This window comes from Dermacentor albipictus, chromosome 7, assembly GCF_038994185.2.
Source record: "Dermacentor albipictus isolate Rhodes 1998 colony chromosome 7, USDA_Dalb.pri_finalv2, whole genome shotgun sequence".
Taxonomy (NCBI): domain Eukaryota; kingdom Metazoa; phylum Arthropoda; class Arachnida; order Ixodida; family Ixodidae; genus Dermacentor; species Dermacentor albipictus.
Genome location: NC_091827.1, coordinates 94012084 through 94030694, shown reverse-complemented (window position 1 = coordinate 94030694; position 18611 = coordinate 94012084).

Sequence of the window (18611 nt, the reverse complement as noted above, 5' to 3'; positions counted from 1 at the left end):
CCTTTACAGCAGGGCTAACCCAAGCCATTCTTCAATACAACCAGACAAGCGACAGGAGGGCGACTACCTACCACCCGCATCCGAATGGACTCACGGAGCACCTGAACAAGACCCTCGCCGACATGCTAGCAGTGTACGTCGACGTCGAGCACAAGGCGTGGGACGTGGTCCAGCCGTACGTTAAAAATTAATTTAAATTATGGGGTTTTACGTGCCAAAACCACTTTCTGATTATGAGGCACGCCGTAGTGGGGGACTCCGGAAATTTCGACCACCTGGGGATCTTTAACGTGCACCTAAATCTAAGTACACGGGTGTTTTCGCATTTCGCCCCCATCGAAATGCGGCCCCCATGACCGGGATTCGATCCCGCGACCTCGTGCTCAGCAGCCCAACACCATAGCCACTGAGCAACCACGGCGGGTGCGGCCCAGCCGTACGTAACCTTTGCTCACAACACGGCAGTGCAAGAAACAACACAGATCACGCTGTTCAAACAGGTTTACGGCAGGAATCCGAGGACGACTCTCGACGCCATGCTGTCACACGTCACCGACGAAGACAATCTTTATGTCGCCACATATATCCAGCGCGCCGGAGAAGCCCAACAGCTGGACCACCTGCACATCAAGAACCAGCAAAAGACCGACAGCCGACAGTATAACCTTCGACGATGCTACGTCGAGTAGCAACCCGGCAACCTTGTCTGGGTTTGGACCCCGATACGCCGACGAGGACTCAGTGAAAACCTATTATTCCGCTATTTCGGACCCTACAAGATCATCCGGTGCATTGGCGCACTCGACTGTGAGGTAGTGCCAGACAACATTTCGCTATCACAGCGGCGCCGCTCCCGACCTGAAATAGTCCATGTTGTGCGGCTTTCTGGAACTTTCTGGAAGACGCGTGGGCACCAGCGATTACTCTGGAACCTTCGACCACTGATGTATAAAAGCCGACGCGCTTGATCTGCCGATCATATTTTCGACGCAATCGTTGTGCTTTGAGTGTAGCCTGTTTTTGAGGGCACGGATTCGCCCAATAAAACGCTAGTTTCGCCATTCACAGTTGTGGTGCTTTCTTCGCCATCACTACCACGTGACAATATTGATGGAACAACGAAATCAGTGTGACGACAATGAGGTGCCAATTTTCAAGTTATAACGATGCTTTGACGACGACCTGAACATTCCTATATAACAACTATATGACAACGATGGCGGGATAACGACCGTACGACGACAACCGGTGGAAGAAGCTGGGAATGAGCTTGTACTTCTTTAGCAGACTCGATTTCACTTTGTCGAAATCCTCTGCCTCCTCTCTCTCCAAGCGAGCGACTACGTCGGCCGCCTCGCCGGGTAACAAAGTGAGCAAGCGCTTTGGCCACGTTTCCCGAGAGAACCCCTGCTTCTCGCACGTTCGCTCAAAGTTAACCAGGAACAAACCAATGTCCTTTCCAAGCTTAAACGGCCGCATCAGGTCAGTCATTTTGAACGATACTCGTTCTCCTGCACCGTGTGCCTGACTTCCATTACGAGCGCGTTCCATCTCTACCTCGAGACGCTTCATTTCCAAAGCGTGTTGACGGTCGCGCTCTTTTTCTTTCTCTTGTTGCTCTCGCTCTTTCTGTTCCTTAAGTTCGCGCTCCTGTCTTTTTGCCCTCTCCTCAATGGTCTCAAGGCATTCCGACAGCTCATCATCCTCAGCTTCTAACTCAAGAATAGCCCTCAGCAGTTCTGATTTTCTGAGTTTGTCTGAGACATCCAGACCCAACTCTCTTGCAAGCTCCAACAATTTCGGTTTGCGCAACGACTTTAGATCCATGGCTGCTCTGAATGCTGCTTTCTCTACTGCCTACTATTGTCTTGCCGCAAACTAACCCGGCAGCAACGACAACCACAATTACCAGCTGTTTCTGACACTAACAAAAGCCTGGCAAAACTCAGAAGAAGAAAGTCCTGCACTCACCAAACTTCGCAGCCAAGAATTCAGCGCAGTCGTTCCGCTGCAGGCAAGTAGTCATCACACAGGGCTCGTTGCACTGCTCCCGGATGGTCGTTGTGCTGCTCAGCATACAGTAAACCGCATATCTTCGCTGCTGGCCTCCGTTGTCGCGATCTCACCGCTGGCAGACAGTTGTTGGAATCTCAGCGTTGACGCCCGTTGTTGCAATCGGGTCGCAAGCCCCAAGGGTAGCGTTGGCCTGGCGGCCTGGGGCACAACTGGAAGCATCCGAAGGTCCTGGCAAAGCATGAGTCGACTGCTAACAGAACAACTTGTTTATTCTAGCATCGCAATAGAGCGGCCGGTCAGGTCGACCGAAGTGGAGAGACGGGAGAGCACGCTTCTCGACGGAAGAATTCGGAGCCTCTCTCAGCTACTTTTATACTCTCGGAGTTGAGGGCAAGAGGGAACGTCACGGGACGAGGTCACGTGACGGCGGGGCACGGACAAGCTGAGAGACATGTTGAGACGAGTGTAGTGACTCATCCGCCGGGCCGGCGCCGGTCAAACCTCCTCGCTTCACACTTGGGGAGTTCCTCTCCCCGGCTGCCGCGCTTTGACAAGCGTGGGCACACACACACACACGCACACACGAAGACACGTGGCACTGAAACATGCCTGGACGCGCTTGGCGGGGAGGCGTTGCGGCAGCTCCGAACGGGCCAAAATGTCCGCCGCTTTGAACGAAGCCCCGGCGTCCGTTGCATACGCGCCGGCTATACCGCGCGTCGTAGGCGAAACGTAACATTACCTAGACTGGCGGAGAGCCGCACCGATCCCTGAACCATGCAGTGGTATTAATTCCCTTGAGCTACGGAGCTCGCCATGCTGAAAATTACTCTCTACTGCATCGTCCAGCTCGCACCTCACTTCGGCACGCAGATCTGACTCGACATGGGTGCTCGCGTCTGTCAAGTCCGCAGTATTCTGTACCTCGCTAACAACCTCGCTACCATGAGATGCGACGCACACGCGCGGTAACTGTGCCAATTTGTTCGCAACTGGCCTAGCTGCCTCTACAGTCCTCTGTTGGCACAGCACCTCGTCGCTCTCACTCAGGCCTTTAACGGCCTCTGCTGTCACTAAGGCTTCGTTAGCTGCTAGCACTTCGAGTTCACCTATGAACGTGCTGCTACTCTCACAGGTACTACTACATTCTTCGGCTTTCGAGCAAAATCTGCTATCTACTTCCCACTTTCGCTGCTTCCAACCTACAGATTTCTTAAGCCGCTGTTCTCCTCGTGCGTTTAACTGCTGCAAATCCTGTATCTGTTTCTTCACTGTTGCCATTTCCTTTTCAACCTCTTGCCGTTTTTGCTCACGCTCTTGGCGTTTTCGCTCGCGCTCTTGGCGTTCTTGCTTAATTGATTCCTGTTCCTGTCTTTTGCTTAGAATTCGTTTGCCAATTTGTTCTATGAATTCCAAATCATTGTCACTTTCCAGAATGGTTTTACGAATCTCTGATTCCTTCAAGTCCTTCTCTACGTTTACCTCGAGCTCCTCACACAACCACAACAGGTCAGCTCTCGTCAAATACATTAGGACCATGGTCGTTAGTTTAAGCTTTGGCTCTGCTGTCACACAATACTTGCTTCGATACCCACGCAAATCAAAATTCAAGTAACAGATCCCCATCAAATCAAATTCAAAAACACAGAGAAATTGAAGCCTGCTAAATCTTACAGCCAAAACCAAACGCTTACCCACTGAAGCAGCACCATATCACCAGTCCTTCTCCGCCGTATCCAGTTAGTTGCAAAAGAGGTGGTCAATCTCAAGTCACCTCCATCTTGATCAGCATACCGGTCGGTCGAGTGCCAACGTCCGTCAGCTGCCGTTGCTGTCTCCGAGTCGTAGGCCGATCTATGAGCCGTAAGCCGATTCCACCGCTGTCAACCAGATATTAGATTCGTCGGACGATCTCGCCGCTGCCACCATTTGTTCGAGTTGTCGGACGATCTACGAGCTGTAGGGATGAACTTGGGAGGAATTAGGTGAGCAGGATTTATTTACTATATTTACATCTTAGACAAGACATACATCGACAGTCTAGCGTGACTCCCAAATGGAGCCCGCAAGACCTAAGGCGGAACCGCATGGAGCGATTTCAGGCGCGATTGACGCCGGATTGAACCGGACACGTGTGCAAGGCATGGGAAAAAAAACGAACATGTACTGCAATCGTCACAAAGACAAACCAAGGAATCGTATCTCCTTTTCCGATAGTGACACCGAAGGCTTGCTTACGCACTCTTGCTCTAATTTTGCTATCTCGTAGGCCTTTACAATCTCCCTCGTCATCCTGCTATGAGCCTTATATAGAACGGAAGTGCTTTCAAACATGGGTTTGCAGGAGCAATCTCGGCAGTGAATACCCAAATGACCCGAGATTACCTTAGTGACGTTATATTGAGGCTCCTTTAATCTCTCGTTGATGCATCTGCCGGTTTGACCAATATACATACTTCCGCATGAAAGTGGGATGGCATAGACAACGTTATGAGTATAGGTTACAAATTGTTTGCGATGTTGGGTAGAACATGAGTGCCTTTTGTTATTTTCTGTGTTAACCTGTTTGCATAGCTTCTGTAGACACTCAGGGGCAGAGAAAACCACGTCTACTCCCGATTTCGCCGCTATTCTTCTGAGATTATGTGAAATCCTATGAATGTATGGTACCACAGCAACTTTCTTTGCTCTAGCATTGGTACTGCTTGCATTCGACGCGTTTTTGCACTTTTTGCTTAAGCCCTCCGCTTTTTTTTCTTCGGCAGAACTGGTACACGCGTCAAAGAAAACACGTGCTACCATGATTTCGTTCGCGCATCGTGTTGGTTCGCGCATCGTGTTCACCTAAAATGGACAAAGCAACCTTCAACGAGACCCTAATAACTGAAGTGGAGAAGTGTCGCATCTCATCGCTAATTCTTGCAAGACAATTTGAAATAATATTACTAGAGTATGGTTAAATCTTACGGCCTCTGCTGCCACTAAGGCTTCGTTAGCTGCTAGTACTTCGAGTTCACCTATGAACGTGCTGCTACTCTAACAGGTACTACTATATACATTCTTCGGCTTTTGCATGGTACTCGCTCGCTTCTCAACCATGCAGGCCGCACCCACATAGACCTCCTGACCCGATTTTTTCTTGCTTCAGTATCAGCGTCCCCCTTAATAGTAGCAATCGCCTCTTCTGCTCCGTAGTAAGCGGCTGACACTCCTTTTTATATGTGAAGTTGTAAACAAGCAGCGGCGTTTACAATTTACAAGTGTTAATGAGAGTGTTACAATTACAATTCAGCAACTGTTAATGAGAAAGGAGTGCCAAGCAGAGCGATACGCCAGTCCACACCTGTGAACTTCAATATTCGTAAAATATCCTATGACACAGCATGCAGCAGGGAAAACGAGAAAATGGGATGCATTTTTTAGCACCCCTTTACGGGGCACAGACGCGCTTTATTAACGATCATTTGCCTTGACACTCGGCCCACAGGCAGCAGCAAACCTAGAAGAGCGTGTTGCAATATGAATAATGACACATTGTCGGACCACAGTGAATTTCATTTCGGTGACACCGCTGTTGCCAGTTTCACCACGGAGGGAGAACTGGGTGGGAGCACTACGTAAGAAAATTGGAACCAAGGAAAGTCATCCCAACACCCAACCGTGTAGCTGTAAAATTTAGTGCCTTCCTCCACCATGCTCTGCGATGCTTTTCTGAAAAGACACAGGGTGCAACACCAATGTGCTGCTGCCGCGTTCGCACATTGCAAAGAAGACGACAAATGTATACGCTGTAATAAACGACCAGAGTTGCATAAGTATATCAGGACAGAAGGTGCACAGAGAAGATGACAAAGCACCACAACAGCTTCTCATTGATTATTACCTACCGGGAACCAAGCACACTGGGGCAAGTCTGTTGAGCAAAAGGTGACCTGTTGGGCTGACTTTTTTGAGAGAGAGAAGGCGAATGGGATGCCTTCACAGAGAGTATGCTTTCAAAGGCTAAATGAGTGATGTAATGCTCTCTCATAGTATATTTCTTTCGTCCGTGGATTTCGCCTGCTTAAGAAACTTTTCTGAATATATCCTTGCTCAACAGAAGTACCCTGTGCCTCATATACACCTTGTGCTGCCATAGGGGGGCAGCACAGATTATTACAATATCTCTTTTACATCACTTTACTTTTCCATTTTGCACTGCCCTGTAATGACCTTTCAAACATGTTCTCGAACATAATTTAATTCTTGTTTGGCTTAACACAAGGTTATTATACCGTAGAAATAACCAAAATTGTTAAACCTTACGAAGAATTTGGCAGAGTTTGCACTTCAGCTGGTGACACTGGGCAGGTTTAGTTGCGATCAAACCCAATAGAGATTGCATTTCTTGGTTGTGACTGGCTCCTCCCTGTTGCAGCTTGCACAAAGGAGTGAATCGAAATGGATAATTTACATCCCGATTTGGCTCGACCACGATCAAAAGTGCCTCGTGTGACTGGGCATCAGACAACATGCTGTCGACGACCACCACAACACACACCACAAGCAGAAATGTTAGGCAGAATCGCATGCTACTAATCGTGTACATGGCAGCTGAGCCATTGCAGTGCCAACATTCTGCCTAGTAATTTTAGCAAGAAACTCTCTAGCCTGGAGATCATGTGGAGAACGCTTTTTCCTCCATCGGTCTTCCTTAACACTTGTTATGAATACATTTCAAAACTTTTTCATTGTGCTCCCTATCCTCTGTAGGTCCTCTGTATCCTACGTAGGTGCAGTTCTTTTCCGATTCTATGTGATAAATGCGACAATAAGCATAAGTTCTGAGCCATTTGTGACTGCAGCCAAAATAAAAATTTACAACAGTATGATGTTTGTATAGATACATACATACATACATACATACATACATACATACATACATACATACATACATACATGCATGCATGCATGCATACACACACGCATGCATACATACATACACACATACATACATACATACATACATACATACATACATACATACATACATACATACATACATACATACATACATACATACATACATACATACATACATACATACATACATACATACATACATACACACATACATACATACATACATACATACATACATACATACATACACACATACATACATACATACATACATACATACATACATACATACATACATACATACATACATACATACATACATACATACATACATACATACATACATACATACATACATACATACATACATTCATACATACACACACACACAGGCTGTGAATCTGAATATCGGGCTGCATTTGGAGGCTGTGGAAATATTCAGCTTTTTCTCAAATCCCAAGGTCTGTAAACTTTGGTGGCTGTCTGAACATCACATCAAGCAGCGCTGCCTACAGAGGCCTTATAAGCGACTGCCCTGGAATGGCGATCATCACTAGGCAGCAGCGATTGCGGCTTGCGAACCACTTCTAACCATTCTCTGCATATTTGTGCAGGTTAGTGCTTCTGAAATTTTCCTCATAGCCCATAAGTTTCCGCCGCCACCACTGCTGCTGTTCTTTGCTTTTTGTGTTGATCTGCGCAATTCTACGAGATGCCCACTAATTCCGAGTTAGCGAAAGAACTTGAGCTTCTCTGTTCTGAAGCCGCAGAAATGCATCAAAGTCTTAGTGTGTTAGCCCTAATAAAGTTTTGTGAATGAATGAATGAGTGTGTTTAATGAATTGTACGAATCTGTGAAGGCGAGAAATGACAACCTTCTCCAAGAAAACAAACCCTTGAAAGACGATAATAAGTCTTTGATTGATAGTAACAAAAGCCTTTCACAACAAGTAGCTGACCTTGAGCAGTATTCCAGGCAAAATAATGTAGAAATTAAAGGTATTCCAAAGACTGAAGGAGATGGCTGCGTAACAATTATCCAGGCTTTGGGTGACAAGATTGGGTGGCCTGTCACTGCTGGTGACATTGACATTGTTCACCGCATGCCTGCCAAACAAGGAACCAACATTATCGCGCGGTTCTGCTCACGAAAAAAAAAAGGCTGACTTTGCTTCCAAAGCGCGTAAAGCAACTCGCCACAACTGCAACAGGGTTGACGCATAAACCACTCACTTCTATTTTTGTTAATGATCACCTCACACCCGATAATAAGTGGCTTTTTGTGCAGGCGCTAGAGCTCAAGAAGCCTAAAGGATGGAAATTTCTGTGGACCGATAACTGTGCCATTAAGGCCAGAAAGTCGGAGAACAGCCATGTTCATCGCATATGTAGTATGAATGATCTGTCACTCTTCAAATAATTTCTTCCTTGCTTGCATTAACACCTAATTCATCATGGCTGATCCAGTTTTTACTCTTGACGAATCGAAAGCTCTAATTAAGGAAGAACAACCCACTTTATCCTTAATACATTGGAACATCCGCAGTATTCGTAGGCATCATGATGATTCTCTTTCGTATGCTTATCTGAAATGTGGTTATCATCTCATGATGGGAATCTGTACGGTCTTTCTGGCTACACTTCTGAATATTGTCATCGTGAAGGTTATCGTAGTGGTGGCTCGGCCATTTTAGTAAAATCTGCATTGTCATATAAACGTCGCCATGATCTTTTTTTTTTGTCATTGCCTCTGTGAATCAGTATGGCTAGAAGTAGAGAGTAATAACCTGCAGCTGCCTACCAAATGTAACATCATAATTGGATGCATTTATCGTTCACCTTCTTCCTGTTACATTGAATTTTGTAAAGAATTTGAGCAGTTATTAAACACAGTCACTGATGAAAGCAAGGATATTGTGATATGTGACGACATTAACATCAACATTATCAGCCGTGACAGTCAATGTTGCTCTGAGTACTTACGTACTTATCTTAGCTGCGGTCTCTCCTCACAAATTACAGCACCAACGAGGTGTGAAATAGGCAGACCTAATACTTTATTGACCATGTACTGTCTAGCATACCTACTGATCTTAGCACAGCTGGAATAGTGGAATATGCCGTAAGACCATTACCCTATATTTTTTGCATAGGTTCCGTAACGCCTTCTCTAGCAGCAAAATATATCAGGACTTTCTTTGATTCTAATAAATTCACTGGTATGATTCATGCAAACGTGCTTGAAGAACAATGTGGCGAAAAGGCTTTTGAATCGTTTTTTTGCAAAAATATCCGAATGCTCTAACTTATGTACAAGTAACACTACTGTGACGAGATGGTTCAGCTCGCCAAGAAAGCCTTGGATTAGTGAGTCTTTACTGCGGTCCACTAAAAGAAGAGATAATTTTCGTAAGAAACTTAAACTCCAGCCGTTCAATAATGCGTTGCGATTGCGCTTCCACACATATTCAAATGTTCTAACAGCCACTTTATAAAATGCCAAGCGTAATTACTACGAAAATAAAATAGGAAAAAATTGGAGTGATACCAGATGAAACTGGCAGGTTATTAAAGAATTCTTAAACATCAGTACAACTAAAAATCACATATCTTGTGTTGAACCATGATTCCGCTAATTACTGACCCTCAAGACATATCTAATGTTTTCAGTGACCATTTTAGTATTGCAGACAGTAGTCAGCCTGATTCAACGTTGCTTAGTTTTCCGCACTGTTCACATTCATTTTACCTGTTCCCCACAACATTGCTAGAAGTATGTAACATTATCGATTCTCTTAAAACAACCGGCCCGGGCCTCGGCTTGATACGCCCCTCTAGCATTAAGCTTGTGTCTAACGAAATCTCACCTGCGTTAGCACATACAGCAAATAGATTGTTTATAGATGGTATCCTTCCAAATCGCCTCAAGACAGGTAAAGTAAGCCCAGTATTTACAAAAGGTGACCATAAGTGCATGAGTAATTGTCGTCCTATCTGCATTTTGTCTTTCTTTAGTGAGGTCATAGAAAAACTAATAAATAATCGCTTAACTAAATACTTATCCAAATTTCATCTTTAAACTCCTGATCAATTTGGTTTTCGTGACAATTTTTCAACTGAATTAGCGCTTATTACTTTTACTGAGAGGGTTAAATTTGCCATCGATCAAGGCCTCTTAGTCGGCGCTCTCTTTATTGATTTCAAGGCGTTTGATACAATTCAAAGAGAGACTTATCAGATTACTGAACATTAATGCACATAGCATCGTGAATAAGACAATTCAACTGGAATCAATTCTTTTGTCGCACTAGCCACGCGTTGCAGTTATAACGGAAACCTGGCTTCATAACGAAATTAGCGACAAGGACGTAATCCCGCCTGCCTACAAAATTATTCGTAGAGACAGGACTTCTAGGGGCGGTGGGGTAGCTGTTATTGTAAAGTCGTCCGTGGAGGCCATTCTGTTATCAGAGTCAAGCAACACCGAAAGTCTGTTCGTAAAACTGAATATTTATGGTCATGTTTTTATTTTATTTGCGGTGTACAGACCACCTGACTCTTCCCCCGATTATTTATTTACGATAAGTAAACAGATGGCACAGTTCAATAGAAATAAGCTGTTAGCGGTTGGTGATTTTAACTTGCGGGGCATTGACTGGGATCGTATTGTGTCAAGTGCCAGTTTTGTTATCGATGCAAATGTGCTTTTTCTCATGATGCTCGACCACAACCTTGTACAAGTAGTTCGTGAACCTACCAGATTTGGTAATGGTCCTGGTTCGCTCCTTGACCTTGTCTTTCTTGAACGCTCCTTTTCCGATTCTTCTGTATCTATCGAACCTGGGCTGTCTGACCATGAACTTATTGTTGTATCATTCCCCTTGAATGTTACCCGCGCGCATGGCACGCATGCGCTTACGATTGTGAAAAATTTTGCGCAGGCTGATGATGTGCGGATAACAGATTATCTGGATTGTTGTCTTTCTGAATTTTGCCAGAATGATGTTCTGCAGCTTTGGGAAAAGTTTAAAGCAATGTGTTTATTCTGCATAACAAACGTAAAAAAGCCAGCTAAACATACACCATGGATAAATAGACACACTATTCAATTAAAACGTAAAGCCAAACACCTAAGAAAGAAAGGCCCAGCTACTGACAATTTAACCAGTATTCGTGTCGGCCTTTCAGAGGCCATTGCAGATGCAAAAAATTTTTATTTCAGCAACACTTTACCAAATTTTATTAAGGACGATCCCCAGAAGTGCTGGAACTTTATTAAGGAACGGAATAAATCCATAACGCACAATATTCACGATAGCATTCTAATAACTGATCCCAATTAAGGCTGTTGCTAACCTTTTAAATGACCACTTTCACAGTGTCTTCTCACCACCAACTGAACCCTCTTTCCAAACTTCACCGTCCTGCTCTTCTGACATTAACATTTCTCATGAAGGTGTACTTAACATGCTCCTCCGGTTACAAGTAAAATCATCTGTTGGTCCAGACGGCATTCCCAACACCTTCCTTCGGCGTTATGTGGAACATTTAAGTAAATTCCTTGTAGTAATCTTTCAGGCCTCTCTACATTCCGCAGTACTTCCGCTCGATTGGAAAGTAGCACATGTTGTCCCTATATTAAAGAAAGGTAACCCAAGCTCAGTCCTAAATTACCGTCCGATTTCCATATTATCTACTTCTTGTAAATTAATTGAACACATTGTTGCTGACTACATTAATGATTTCTTAAACAAGCGCAGCATTTTATCTCCTTTCCAAAACGGCTTCGGGAAGGGGCTCTCGACAGTCACCCAATTAAGCACAGTCATTCACTCGTTTGCTTCTGTCCTTGACAAGGCTGGTCAAGTGGATGTGATATTTTTGGATTTTCAAAAAGCATTTGATGTAGTTCCTCATGACAAATTAATTTGTAAATTAGAATTCCTTGGTCTTCCTGCCTTTTTCCTGTCCTGGGTTTCAGCTTACTTGACGCGTCGAAAACAGTACGTGGTGACTGATGGGCAGCAGTCCGATTCTCTTTCAGTAACCTCTGGCGTGCCTCAAGGCAGCGTCCTTGGCCCACTACTATTTCTTATTTATTGTAATGACATAGTTGATGTAATAGAGGCCCCTGTCAATATTCGTCTGTTCGCAGACGACTGTATCATTTTTAACGATATTAATACAGTTCATGATCAACTATCTCTTCACTTAGCCTTAAACAACATTCTTGAGTGGAGCAACAAGTGGGGAATGAAACTTAACTCAGATAAATCTGTGCTTCTACGTATAACAAACAAAAACCTACCCCTGAAATTTTCTTATTCTATTGGCCAAGTTCCCTTGGCCGAAGTGAGCGAGTACAAGTATCTTGGAATTACAATTACTAACAACCTAAATTGGAATAGCCATATTGCTGCTTCTGCCTCTGCTGCTTTCAGAAAGCTATGTCTACTTCGCCATAAGCTTAAAGATGCATCCCATGAAGTAAAATCCTTAGCCTATACCACATTTATCAACCCAAATTGGAATGCTTGTGCGTTATTCGGGACCCGTTTACCAAAATCAACATTAACGCCCTTGAAAGCATACAGAGAAGAGCCATACGTTTTATTTTTTCCAAATACGGCCGAGAAGAGTCTGCAACTGAATTACTGCAGACAAATGGTTTTCACACCCTTCAGACGAGGCGAAAAATAATATGCGTGCAGTTCCTTTACTCCTTGATAAACCGTAAATTTTCTTTAGATCCTAGTCCATACATAACACTTTCTGCATACAGGAAAACCCGTCATTCCCACCGCCTCGCTCTCTCCCCTTACGTTGCCAGGACAAACCTCTTTAAATTTTCATTCTTTCCTCGAACTGTAGAAGAATGGAACCTCATCCCTTTCCATCATCTGAACTCACCTGAATCGATTCAAACTCACATTCTTAGTATTTCCTAACTAACACTGCTGCTTCGTGCTATATTGTTTCATTTCTTGAATTTCATATTTTTGCAATTCTGCCTTTTATACGTGTACCTTTATTTGTTACCATGCCCCTCCTGCTTAAATAAATAAATAAATTAACCAACGTATTCTTTTAAGTAAACTTGAATCGTATGGCATTTCTGGGCCGCCTTTACAAATCATTCCGAACTACCTAATTGACCTACAATATATAGTCGAAGTTAATGGTGTCTTCTCCTCATCAAAAACTGTAAATACAGGCGTCCCTCAGGGATCAATACTTGGGCCACTTTTATTTCTCATATTCATTAATGACTTCCCAAAAATATTAAAACATGCGCACTGCCTTCATTACGCTGATGACACCACTATTTTCGGATCTGATAAAAATTTATTCGCATTGCAGGATAAACTTAACGCAGACCTAGCGAATGTTCATTCATGGTGTGTAAAAAACAAGCTAACCATTAACCCATCTAAGACAACGTTTATGGTATTCCATTCTTCAAAAACTTTACACATTGACTCTATTGTAGTATCTCTAAATTATAATGTATTTGCAAGATCCGCGTCTACTAAATTTCTTGTTGTAGTTCTAGATGAGACCCTGAAGTTCCAGTGCCATATTCAATCACTTATTCAAAAAATCTCATTTTGTATTCACATCATCATAAAAACTTGCTCTTTTTTTCAGCAAATCATTCTCATGTGCTTATATTACGCGTATATACACACTCATCTCTCATAGTCCCTGTCATCTTGGGGTAATACATATGCCACAGACCTTCATCAGCTAGAAGTTTTGCAAAAGCAGGCATTACGATTAATTGCATTCCAATCGCATACATCTCCCTCTGCTCCCATATTCCGTTCCCTAAATGTTTTACCTTTACGCATGTTATTCAATCATAAGCTGTCACTACTTATGTTTCGTCTTATAAATACCGAGATTAATATTCCAGCTTTTACTCGCTCTAATCTCATCAATTATAACAACACAACATTTTCAACACAACTCAATCTTCTCCTTCCAAACGCAAGAACTAATTATGGGAATTTTTCCGTCGTGTTTTCAGGCATTTTTGTTTGGAATTCAATACCACCTGATATGAAGACATCTACATTATTATCATTCAAGCGTAGAACGAAGGAGCATTTCATGAACACTTTATCTGACGCGTAGTATAATTTAACGAACCTACAATTAATTAGACTTTGTTCGCTTTACCATTACGCAATGTACTGTTCAATTACCGAGTTACTGAATTTTGCCTATAATTGATCCTTCTTCTCGTTGTTAGCTTTACATGCCATTTATCCTCGTTTGAATTGTTGAACATTATTTTTAAGATTTCTTCAATTATTTTTCTTCTTTTTCACTGCGTGAGTATACTCGTGAAATTAGATTATTTTCTCTCTTACCATTTATTTCTGATGATGTAGAAATTGTATAAATGACATGACTCACTGTTTGCCATGATCCTACTATCCCTTTTTCATGTCTTGTTAGGAGGTCCCCCCGACAACTGTTACTTCGGGACCTCCGAATGTGTATTTGTGCCCATCTTGTATTTGATTTCGTCAAAAATAAATAAATAAATATTGATTGATTGATTGATTAATTGATTGATTTAAAACCTACATCACTGATACCAAGGCAAGTATGAATGATACTGTCTAGAGCTCAGGTGCGTGTCACTATTGATTACGCAGATGAGCTGTACTGATTGGCTGCAAGAGCCATCAAGAGTATGCAGCTTGTGCCCAACGCTCTGGTAAAGTCGGTATGTGCTCATCGACTCAATGCTTGGAGCAGTTAACGACAGCTCCAAGGCTGTCAGTGGTTTTCTCACTTTTAATGCAAAGCATTCCTTGCCGCATTCATAGCACTTTGCGATATATATAGCTGGTAAGTACACCTAGGCAGGTAAGTTTCTGTCTCGCCTCGCTTTAACAAAAAGAAATTAATGAGTGACTGATGGTGGAGTGACCGACCTCTGCTGTGCAGCAGCCCATTAAGCCACGATCACACATATACTTCTCTCGTTCCAAAGCCCGCAAGCGCTTTGAAACATTCGACGCATGCGCTCCATGCCACTTTCTCATCTTCTTCCCTTGCAACAGCGCACCTTGCAGTGCCATGTTAGGCTGCAATATATCTCATAGTGGCCCACTTTCCCTAGTACTTTCCTCCCAGAAGCTTACACTACGTGGTAACTGTGTAACATACCGGCTTCACGATCAACCATGTTAAGCATATTGTAAACTTTCTTTGCAAAGTACATATGAAATCAACATTTTAACAAACACCACATGACATGGCCAGAAGTACGTGACATATGACTGTACATAGTCCGCGCTAATGGCTTCACCATCCCTGTTTCTCTCGCTTACGCTCATCCGCTACCCGTGTGGAATCCAACCACCATGTCGCAAGCTCGCGCCAAACGGTTGGCCCAGAAATCATGCCACTGGCACAACTTGATTGTCTTCAATGTGGTCATCGTCATGCTGCTGTAGTTACACATGTGCTCGTGACCCACATAGACACAACAATACTCAATTAACACAAACGTGTTGGTCTACCTGGTATGGCTTTACGGAACCCCAAGAAATGGTGGATAGCCAGGCACCTACAAAATGCTTTGCATTGCATCAGTTCCCACAGTGCATGGGATCTTCACAATTTCTCAAAATTTTGGTTTATACACTACAGCTCTGGGCCACAGCAGAACACCGATTTAGTGAACTGCATAACATTCTCAACAAGATAAACTGAAAATTACTAAAGCCACTGCTTTCTTTACATGCTTAAGTTGACAACCGAGTCCAGCGCAAACAGGTAAAACGATGACGACAAAGGATGGGACAGCATTGTTTGGCTCATTCCAGGCACTTTGCCGTAGGTAGGATCCTGTCTTGCGTCATTTAGGACATCTTAAAAAAAGTTTTCCGGTGCTTATGGCATCCTAAGCTGGCCCACAGCATAAAAACATGATGCTTGAACCATTAGGCCACCATTGCATGCATGCATCCTTCAGGCCTATGGCAACTAGCTCTTTGATGATACCGGTGCATCCATCACATGGCATAGGATGAGTGAGAGCGTGTGGTCAAGCCAGTTTCCAATTCACCACTGCTTTATCACTGCCTTTCGCATGGGTCATGTCGCATATAGTAACAAGATGTTTAAAACATAAAGAGTTCCCCTTTGGCCCGTCATGCCAGCTTACGCTTTGAGATGTTGTGTTCACTCCACATTCCCATAGAGAAAGAAACTGGGAGAAAGTACAATTACATCACACAGCCAGCCTTGGCAGGCCAACACTCATTGATGCCATTTCCTTTGTCTTTTCCCTAAAAAATTTAGCCCAACATGTGCGCCCCCCCCTTCACCGAGTCTCACCATATTGGCTGAAACTACTTAGTTCCAAAAGGTTTCTGGCTTCTTGGCTTTTCTCCTTTCCTTTTTTGTGCTTTTTTGCTGTTAGCCCTCATTTCTGGCAGCATTTGTTTGCATATGTGCGCCAGCTAACTGTTGGGCTAGCCACTCTTTTGAAGGCAGCGTACTCGTGTTTTGATGCTCTCCCTTACAGCTGGCTAACCTCCCTATCTTTCCGCCTATTCCTGTTCTCTTCCTCCTCCCCAGTGGCATGGTGGCACAATATGCATGGCGACTGCTTTGTTGATACCTGCCATGGCGATGCCTCTTTTTACAACTTTAGAGTGGCAAGAGTTGCACCGCAGTGGTTTCTTCTCTAGTCTTGTACGACCAACACACATGAGAGTCGATTAGCCTTAGCTTTAAGTCAACATCTATTCAAGACCGTCGTCAGCGTTTGTGAACATGCTGATGATAGTGTCTTCAGTCAGTGCTTCATTGCTTTCATGCTTACAATGAAATAATCTACGTATCTAAAGCAGCAGATTATGTCAATTACTGAAGTACTATAGCGCCAAACAGACGACACAAGAAGAAGAGACACGGACGAGCGCTTACTACCAACTGATGCTTTAATGACGGAAACACACAATATATATACGCAAATGTGGTGGCGCAACTCGAGCCTTGTCAAAACGTCACATGGTAACTAGGCAAAAGGCGATAGAACGATTGTGAAGGTGACGTTCGTGAAGATGACACTTGGTGTACAGGGCCAAATCACTATAAATGATAATGGTTACGCGATACACAAACACCGCCGTAAGGGAGTACCCCATAAAAAACGAAAAGATTAGGAATATTCACCAGGCGCGGGCGGCGCAGCAACATGCTCAGTTTTAACTATGGGCTTCTAAAAATGACATCTCACTTTCATACAGAATTTTTGATGGTTCGCTTACGCATTCAAAGCCCTTCCTTTTAATGTGGAAGGCTTCCTTCAGCTCACGGGCCACGCTGTCTCGACCTCTGTCCAGAATGATGGTCTCTCTTAGGCAAGGCTTGCACCCGCACTCTTTGCAATGGATGGCCATATTGGAAACAGTTCCTTTTTCCTGTGACCTTTCGTGTTCTTTCAGCCTTTCATTTAGACACCGCCCCGTTTGTCCTATGTAAACCTTTTTGCATGAGAGCGGAATTTGATATACTACCCCTTCCTTGGTATGCTGGGTTCCCAGGTCGCGCGTTCTGTTTTTTGGTTGTTAACGCGGGCGCACAATGTAGGAAGTTTTGAAGGGGCTGAGAAAACAACCGGGACTTTGAATTTACTCGCGACCTTTTTCAGGTTGTGGGCTACGCGGGGGGAGTACGGTACAACTACAGGTCTTAATCTCCTGGTTTGTTCTTGCGTGTTTTTTCTTGCTTTCCCTTTTATCTTCTGGAGCAGGCTCTCTACTACAGAACTTAGAACTGTCTGTAGAAACCCCGCCTCCTTCAGCCTTTCAATCTGCTGATGGAAGCTGCTTGGTATGGCATGCTTACATGACTTCCTGGAAGCCGATTCCAATGCCCCTGTGGCAATCGCTCTTTTTACGATCTTAGAGTGGGCTGACTCGTAAGACGAGAGCCCTTTTTGCGCTCGGGGTTGGTACTTCCAGTGCACCTCAGCTCCCAGGCTGAGCTCGAGGTATAAAAACTGTAACTTATTGTTCTTTGGTAGTTCAAAGGTGTATTCTAAACCATGGCAATATTTCATGAAAACATCTAGCATCTCTTTGACAGTTTCTTGGCGGCCTGGTGGATCCTGTCTGTTTAACAGAATTAGGAAATGTTTTTTCTAAAAATTTTTCTTTTTTCCGTTAATAGCGTTTTGGACAGCATGCTTGACAAACAGAAGGTTTTGAAAGTATTTAGATATGTAGATGATTTCCTAATTGTGTAAAGAAAAAGGGGGAAGCCTTTGCAGTCCAAAAAGAAAGTGACCAGTGTATAAGCACTCCCACTATCATGCTCACAGAAGCTGAAATCGAGTTCGCTGGACGGAATGGGTTCAATTACAGGACATGTCACTGCTCTCCCCTCCCCCCCCCCCCCGCCTCTTTTATCAGTGTGCATCTTAACACTTTCTCTAACAAAATTAAAGAGTTGGTAGTTTTGTGCTTCGCCCGTCTGCATCCTTGTTCCCATCTCCAATTTTTGGCTGGCACAAACTAAGCGTAACGTAATCACGAACGTGCACCAACTAGCCTCTTTCACTGGTTTAACAGATTATTTACTTTCGGTCGTTTCGATTCACCCTGCGTTTCGTGAACTGGTTCCTGCCACTTCAACGCCATTTCTTGCATGTGCAACACTGC